This window comes from Meleagris gallopavo, chromosome 5 (assembly GCF_000146605.3).
Source record: "Meleagris gallopavo isolate NT-WF06-2002-E0010 breed Aviagen turkey brand Nicholas breeding stock chromosome 5, Turkey_5.1, whole genome shotgun sequence".
Classification (NCBI taxonomy): domain Eukaryota; kingdom Metazoa; phylum Chordata; class Aves; order Galliformes; family Phasianidae; genus Meleagris; species Meleagris gallopavo.
Genome location: NC_015015.2, coordinates 1,490,048 through 1,499,310, shown reverse-complemented (window position 1 = coordinate 1,499,310; position 9,263 = coordinate 1,490,048). Strand labels below are relative to the sequence as shown.

The 9,263-nt window shown below is 36.8% G+C and overlaps 1 long non-coding RNA gene across 1 annotated transcript in view; it reads right to left on the bottom strand.

Annotated features, from left to right (window-relative positions):
• Positions 1 to 9,263, bottom strand: part of LOC116216643 — a 78,523-nt gene that overhangs the window by 34,270 nt on the left and 34,990 nt on the right. The window contains exons 4-7 of the long non-coding RNA XR_004159788.1: positions 7,978 to 8,132; positions 6,662 to 6,813; positions 2,595 to 2,664; positions 685 to 819 (exon numbers count right to left, since the gene is read on the bottom strand). This is a non-coding gene — a long non-coding RNA (uncharacterized LOC116216643). The remainder of the gene's footprint in view (positions 1 to 684; positions 820 to 2,594; positions 2,665 to 6,661; positions 6,814 to 7,977; positions 8,133 to 9,263) is intronic.

Here is a 9,263-nt window from a genome sequence, read left to right as displayed (position 1 = left end):
TAATCTCTTACTGACCAAAAAAATAAAAAGATCCATGCAAAACAAAAATCCTTTAACCCCAAATTATATGCATGGCATCTACAGCTTTCTACTTTATTCACTGTAGCTGTATTGTATTTTTATTTTACTAATAGAAGTCACATACAATTAGTACATGAAGGTACAGAGGGCTAAAAAAAAAAAACCTGACTGCATTCCAGAGAACCATGACTCTTTTACTGTAGCTGTCTGCATTTGAAACTTTACCTTTCCCTTCTTATAGACACGGATGGGAGTGGAAGGGTAGAGCAAACATCTGTGATCAGTGGAAATTTAACAGTCTACCAACAGTACTTTTCAAAATTATTTTGCTTCCAACTTTGTGATTAAATACCATCTGCTTTAATTTCACCATCCTCACCTTTCCTATTCTTTATCTTTCGCTGTGGTCTCTATTTTACTCCCTCTGGTCTCTGGTGTAGAACTTCTTGACAAGTTCACAAAGTATCACGTAGCATGTGAAAACGACAGAAAACAAGAGCTACAAATACTTCAACAATGATGCCAACCTATTCTTGGCATTTTTCATTAATAACGTGTAACAGTCACTGTAGAAATACCATCACGGTGAGAGCTACTTGTATCTGCATGCTATGCTAAAATTCATGAATCGTGGTTGCCAATATACCGTTCTGGATTACTTACAGATCATGATCGAAATTATCTCCTGTATTGTCTGTTGTCCCTTTTTTTCTCCTCCACTTCTTTATTCATTTACTTCTTCAAAAGCAGCAGAACATCTCTTACAGGAAGTTGGTGTACAGCTGTATTTGACACACACTATGAATACAAAGACACAAAGTTATTACCTACTAAATCTTTTTTGTTACCACTGTAATGATTCAGTTACAAAACGCTGCTGAAGTATTGACTGAAATGATCTTGTATTACTGCATAAAAATTACTGAGAATCTTTTTTTTTTTTAAGGAAGCTTGGTAATTTTGAACATTTATCCTGACTTTCCATTCTTCAGAATATTCTCTCAACTTCTGAGATAGAGAAGAAAAGTTGCAGTCATAACTATATCTAAATCCTAATATCCAGATCTCAAAGCCAATTATCATACAGATATACTAGCAAAACTATGGCATTATTCTAGATGCACATCATAGGAGATTTGAATCTATTTTAAGCATCTCAGCTTTTTTAATTTTTGGCACCTAAAGATCCCAGAATTAACCATTACTAAGCAGATGTAGATAAATGCAATACAATGCTCTGGGCCGATGCACCCCACTCTACATTTCCCACGACTACAGGCTCAGAGCAGCTATTGTTAGAGCACAGGGACGCTATCAGACTACACAGCAGAGAACATTCTGGCTCTTAAGAATGGCTGGAGGAATTGCTCTCTGCATATGATATTCAAAAGAGTTCTTATTCAGAGAGTGGAACCCCACTTGGTGCCACTTGGGAGTGCCCAGCTGTCTTGCTGAGCAAGTGCTACCCCAATTCACCATACCAAAGGAAATGATACAAAGCAGAAATACAGTGTGGTTGCACAACTGTAAATGGGAAATGCAGATCCAACGTCCTCCTCTCAGAAACCTTGGTATGTATCTTCTGAAAACTGTTCTGGTAAGAGAAACTGAATTTAGGCATGCTCAACCCTTTTTGGGAGGCCAATTCTACAGAATTAGTACATAAAGTTGTATTACAGGTTTTAGATACTATAAAATCTACGACACACATCATGCAAGTTCCTGCTAGTATTTAAAGAGGCTAGGGAGGTCATGGATTTATTACTAAATGTAAAAAATATATATTTTTGAGGACCGTGATACTACTTAATATGAGATGTTATCTACCTGCTCGAGCAACAACATCAATCTTTTGTTTAGGTACGTATTGGCAGCATTCAGCTGATGTATTGTGAGGCAACATGGAATCCTCTTGTTTTTGATTTATTACACAATCTGTGATCACAGTCAAACTGAGTTTAAACCTCTTACAGAAATATTCACTTTGAGAAGTTTGTGTTTCTCTTTGAGATAAGAGAGACCATCTTTTGATTCCAGAAAAGCAGACAGGAACCTTCTCACTGCAGAGTCTGAGTACACTAATTTATTAAGGTTTAAGTGACATTAATAGTGCTTTTATTAAAGAGTATAAAGTGCTTAAATTCAGTGAAAAGTTCATATAAAGTAGATCACATTTCAAGTGGTACAGTGTTCACTTTAAAATTCAGAGGAAACAACCTTCATAATCATTGTCTTGGGAACACAAACAGAACATCACACCTACAGAAGAATGCTGACAACAAGGTAGCTGCCCGTTCTCAAACCCCACCTTCTACTTGATGAATAGCCCTGTGGTTTCAAGTATATTGTTTCAGGAAATTGAACCGAGGTAAAATTATGTAAAAACAAAGAGTAGAACCAATAAACTAAGCAACAAATGAAACCAAGAAGTAGAAGAATAATGCCACTGCTCAAATCTATAGAATTGCTCCACAGACAGCTGGGCTGCTACAGTCACAGAAGTAGTGATGAGGGAGCAATGGGGGACTAGTTCTGCTGGCTTTGTTGAAGGGGAAACCAGTTTAGGACTGTACCTTTACGCCTTGAGTCTGCTACATATGTTCTGTGAGGCTCTCTTCCCTTGATGTTAAGTAGATCTGTTGACTGAAACAAAAAGCAGAGTAACACAAGAGATAAAGGCAACTACTCCAGGAATTTTAACATAAAAGAGAATTCAACAACTTTACAAGGAAAAAAGCCAAATGACTCCAGAATACATAGAAGTCAGAGGTGCAGAGGCTAGAACAATTCATTAATGCTCCATGTAAGAGGAATTATCTTAAGAGCACTGTATTTGCATTTTAGATATAGCAGAATGAACTAATTATGAAATGTATGCGTCAAAGATTTCAATTTCAGGCTTGACTTTACTTTGGAGATTAATTTTTTACTTTATCATTTTTGCAGGCAGTTCAGTGGACAGCCTTATTTGAATGTTACTCATTGTTCAGCGATGTATGAAATGCACTTAATCAATGTGAATAAAGTAATATTAAATTATTATCAGAAGCATCAAATGTTCTAAAAAACCTCAAAAGGAAGGTCAAAAGGTAACAGTCCTGCAAACAATATGTGAAACAATGTTTTTAACTTCTTTACAGCCAAGTTTTTCCATGGTATATAAATAATACTTTTGTTACATGGAACTAAATTGCAAAATGCATTTTTCTATCCTATTGATTGAAAACATCACATCTATAATAAATCAAATAATTTTGCAATGCTTCACTAAGAGAATTTTAAATAACAATTTAAGAATAGACGTGCCTTTCAAATGGCTGACTGCAAAAACTGTTGACCATTAAGTCATTTGTCAGCGTGTCAGTTATTACAGAATCACAGAACCGCAGGGGTTGGAAGGCACCTCTGGGGCTCATCGAGTCCAACTCCTTGCTAAAACAGGTTCCTTGGACACAGGTAGGTCTCCAGAGAAGGAGACTCCACAACCTCTCTGGGCAGCCTGTTCCACTGCTCTGTCACACTGTCAGTAAACAAGTTCTTCCCTGCATTAGCATGGAACTTCCTGTGTTCCAGTTTCCCATTGCTCCTTGTTCTATTATTGCTCACTACTGAAATAGAGTGTGCCCCCGCTGACCTGACTCCCACACTTTAGATGTTCATGAGCAGTGATGAGATCCCTCTCGGCCTTTTCTTCTCCAGGCTGAACAGTCCAAGGTCTCTCAGCCTTTCCTTGTATGGGAGATGCTCCAGGCCCTTACTCATCTTTGTCACACTATGCTGGACTCATTCTACGAGATCCCTGTCTTTCTTGAAACGGGGATACCAAAACTGGACACTGTTCCTGATGTGACCTCACCAGAACACAGTTCAGGGGGAGGAGAACCTCCACTGACCTGCTGGCTGTGCTTTTTAAAATTTATTTAACTCTTTACAGAGCAAGGAAATGGCCAACGAGGACAGTTATATCAATAATTCACATTTCTGCAAGTATTTGCAATCCTCCCTTTATAAAGATTAAAACATAACATTAAAACAACCACATGAACCACTTTTTTTCCTCTTTAATCTTTTCAGAGCCACCAACGCAGTGACAATCATCACCTTCGTTTTGTCTAAAGCAGCTAAAGTAAGAAACTGTTCATCTAAAGGCTATGAGTGGGAAACACACTTATTTTCAAGCAGCACTTTCAGCACATCATCCAGCACAGCTCCATCTGAAACACACACAGGACATCCAGCTCTGTCCAAACGGCTAATGGCCACATTCTAAGAGCATTTTACAGTGGGTGCAGTAGGTTAAAATGTCCCTGTTATAAAGCCAGAACACTGCTGCAGACTTAAGCTCAGTGGGCTGTGTTAGTGTGGAAGACAAAGATGGTAGGCATTGACAGCTTGAGGTAGCACTGAGAGTCATGTCTTCAACTACAGAATCTATTTCCTTTCCTTGAATATACAAATATAGAGCCTATTTAGAATTTAATGAGTATATTCAGTTTCATGTACATCCTTAAATTATATTTGATTTATCACTTGAATGACTTTAACAGAATATTCTGCCATAGTTGTGTCATAATGATAACTATACTGACACAAAGAGATTCAGCATATTTAATTTTCTCCTTAGCTTTTTTACTACATAAATCTCAGGTTCATAAAAGTTCATGGAATATGAGATGTACTTCAGTTACTCATCCTGGGTAACTGTGAAATTCTTAGAATAAAAACTGAAGCTGAGGGAGCTTCTTCTTTGAAATACGTGTTTTATGTTAATAGAGAGACTTTTTTTTTGTCTTACACATCTTTACTACTGTAACAATAAAGAAAACAACTCTTAGTGACATTGGGGCTATATGTGAGAACTTTGCTCATAAAGTGCAACAGAAGGAAATGTATACATATGCATTTATACAGGTGTATCTATGCATACAGCCAAATGGGTAGGTCAGCAGTTTTGACTCTCAAGCTATAGAAATTAAAGTTCTTGGCCACTTTCAGTTTGGGGATTTCATATACCTTAGATTCTGAAATACAGAAAGCTAGGCTAGAGAACTGGAATTTACCACTTACCATTCACCATACCACACAAAGTAAAAAGAAGGGAAAAGAATCTCCATCTGCATCTCTACTTAGATGCAACATCAAATGAGATCTTGACATTATACCTATGTTTTGCAAACTAACACTGAGTTTTCTCTGCTGCTACTGTTACCAAATGTATATGGAGAATAGTTCAGAAAGTAATCACTAAACTTTCTAGTTGGGGGAATTTAAAATGCCTAAAATTAAAGAAGAGTTCTTAACCAGGAGTTTTTGGTAGCATTTCAGAAAAGGAAGACAACAGTTCTATTCATCAATATAAAGAAATTTCATGAGCCCAGAAAAGGAGTTGTATGGAGACGATGAGATTGTGTAAGGTCTGCAAAGTGACATTTCCATGTCAGCCTCATCAAGCACTTGCAGATACAGAAAGTAGTCAGCTGAGGTAAAAGGAAAGTATGCAGGTAGGAGTTGGATTATGGTCCAAACTTCAATACTGTACGTGTTTACAGTAGGAATCAGTAGTCACAAAAAAGACCATACTGCGAATATCCTGATAATAGGGGATATTTTTCCAAACATACTTGGAAAAAAAAGTGGCACTTGCTTCAAATTTTAGAAAGGGGAATATAGGAATCTCCAATCTGTTTCATTCCAGGCTAGCAAGAATCACTCCAGGATTAAACAGCTGCACTTTCAGCCAAAACAAGGCGAAAACTAATTTGTGTATAGCACTAATGCTGATGATGCCTTAGGGAACTCCAAAATTCCATGTCACAGTACAGTGAAACTCAGATTCAAACGAACTTTTAAAATTATTTGAATTGTGAAGAACTGCTGTGTCAATTTTAAATGACTGTTGAGTTTGATAGGCTATTGTTTTTACTGTCAAAATAGTCCTTGGGTTGAGGAAGCATAGGACAACACCTGGGGGCTTATACTGCACATTGTACGAAAGCAGAACTCAGACTCACTCAAAGAGAAGTCCCAAATTCTTTGCATTGTACTAAAGACTGGAAATTTAAGTACAAAATCTTTTCATTTAATACATATATTTTATATAATCAATGAAACCACATCCAAAAAACGTTCAAAATCTGACTTAAATGACTAAAACCTAGTTTATTACTATTCTTATCTTGGCTTATTTAATCTATTATAACTCACAGCACAAAGATTTATAATCTTAATCTTGATTTAAGCAGTTAATACATGAGTTTACAAGCCGTCCTACTAAATTGGTGAGATATGACAGTATCTATTTCGAGCAAGATTAGATAAATTAGTTACAGCTCATAATCAGAAAAAAAACATGGGTTTTAAATTATCTAAAGTGCTAGAAGTAGGTTAGATAAAAATCACATTTGTGATGGATTTTCCTCGTTATTATCTTCACAACGTGGGAAAAAAAGATTTTACAGTCTATACACCAAAAAAATCCCATGAAGCCTAGTCTAGTTCTGAGCCTTTTAAAACACCACAACATTTCATAACAGCTGTTCTCTCTTACTCCAAATAATAGAGTCATAGATATAAATTCACAGAAATGCACACAAGTTTATCAATAACACTTACATGCAACTACAATTAGCCAAAATAATACCTGGGAGAGGTGCTAGGTTTGGTACAGGAGCCAAGATTGAAACTCATAGTAAGAACTCTTCATTACTATGTAATGTTTAGAATAAGTTGCAGATTTAAGTCACTGCTTGTCTGCATACTTCCATTAGTTTTGGAATGGTGGCAATGTAATATCTGAAACCATGAATAATGCTGAAGTTATGCTTTGCAGATGTTAGAGTCATAGCAACAAATTCTATTGCACTTGAATTTTCTGTCACATTTGAAAGTTTCTCAGTAACACAGAGGAGGTGATATAGGCAACACCAAATTTCCAACTATTATTTAACCTGGCATTGGAGTAAAAGATGTTGTTAAAAATGACAACATTATTTCAGTTAGGTAGCTGTACTTATTTATACCTGTGTCATTTTTAACTCCTGGAGCTACCACCTATTTTTTCTGACTGAGAGCACTGCCTTTAACATATCAGCCAGTCATAAATGTACATACTTTGTCAGCTGAAAATTAATCCTACCTTTACTTCTGTTTCTAATGGCACAAAAAAGGCTCTTAAACTAGACGTGAAGTAGCCTATCTAAAGTCAAAAGGTCTTTGCAGAAAACAGTATTATGCTGGCAAATTTCAACACAAAGTGGATGTTATAGTCAACTTCAAAACTTTTATAACTGTGTTTTATAAAACTGATGTATTTTAAACAATAGTGGCATCAATGACTACAATTGTTATGACAAGATATGTGCAAAAAGTATGTGTCATTGCATAATTACATGTGTAGTATCATCTGTTGCTGAGTTTAGAAGAATATTTTCTTTTAGCAGCACTAGGTGGAGACAGTGATTCACACAACACCTCACAACAGAAATGTTTTCTATCTGCTGTGCCATGGTTACCGCCAGCTAGCATCATTTCACTTCTCAGTTTATTACAGATTGCAGGCTTACAATGTTTTTTAGCAGCCGTACCAAAGAAAGTAAAACAAAATTACTCCTGCTTTGAGCAAGCAGCAGGTCTCCCTGAATCTCACACTCATGTATGCATATGTAAATTACAGAACTTCAGGCAAGCTATGCACTGCTAGAGTTTATTTCCAAGCTGAATACGTGTGAAATTTATTTACCAATGGTAACTCTGACAGCGTCTTTACCGAGCAATAAGAAACATCCTTACCTATTTTCTTAAATTTACTTTTTAAAACCAGAATAAAGACACCCATACTCGATTAAAAACCTCAGCCTTTCTGACAGCAAAAACAGTTTTGCAACTCTCAGAAAAAGAGAACAATGTCTATATGCATTACTTAGCTTTCCCCATACAAACTCAATATATTGAGCCTACCATAGCTGATTTAGTTGCCCTTACCACAGAATGGCCTCACAATTAGCACCCGGAGAAAAAGTTTTCACAAATCAGTCATGAGCAATGATTGGTATCACACGGTCAGTCTCTTTCTTGAACTTCATATGGACGAGTTCTGAACTAGTTAGGAGGCACTAGAAGAGAAAAGACAACAAAGTTAATTGCATAAAACTGAACAACTACCAAGAGACCATTTTGCAGATCTGCAATCTAAAATTTGAGAAGTGGTTTGTGATTCAAGAAGCGTAACAGCATCAATACAACATGTTACTAGCAGAAAGTACTCTGCAAATCTGACATATTTCAATTTCAAAATTATAAAATTGGCCTGAGCTAAAATTTTATTTAGGCTGCTAAGACAAACGCAGCTGCAGTTCTTATTCTATCTCCTTGATGTCTCAAAAATGGGATCTCTTCACAATGAAGTTATTCCAAGTTAAAATGTTTTTAACACGTTGAATTGCAGCGTGGGCTGATTTTTTAATAGCAACCAAATTCCAAATCTTGAATTTGGCTGAGCTTAGCTGTAGCTGACTACAGTCTATACAAACACACTAGGAGACTGCATTGAAAAGGATCCTCCTAAAAAACACCCATTTTAGTCAGCAGTCTTCGGAAAGGTTTGGCAAATTTCCCTAGCAGACTAGTGGAGTTTGGCTCTGGTCATTGAGTGACTGGAATTCACACAGCCTGCGTTTTCTTCTTTAAGTTTCTTTACAGTGTTGACTTTCAAACAGAAAAAGAAGAGAAGACCTATAAACGTAATATTTAACATAACTTATCTATTTATTTGATAATTTAAAGACACTGAAGTGGTCCCTTGATCTTCCTCTTCTCCAGGTTGCACCACAAGAAAGATGCTGCAGTTCATTTGTGGTCCTAGCAGCACTTTGCTGGAGTACGCCCATGCCTCTCTTGTACTGGGGGAAATCAGCAAGAAATACAAATTGGCTTGAACTGTCTGACACTCTAGCGTCAGCTGAGCATCAACTAGATAGCTTCAAGAAGTGAATGCACAAAAATTCGCTAATTCATGTAACAGACAACCCATCCATTTTGGGGAGAAAAAAAAAAAGGCCATTTCAAAGGCAAGGCTGCTTTTTAAGCAAGGCAGATAACCATTTCTAGAGAGGATGGTGCCACAGTCTGTAGACGTCCCACAGCCTTGTGCTTGATATGAGGGTACAAAAGACAGTTGAGCAGGCTGCTTGAGGGTCAGAAAGTCAGCAGCTGAGCTTAGTTAATATACCTCGTCCTCCCTGGTA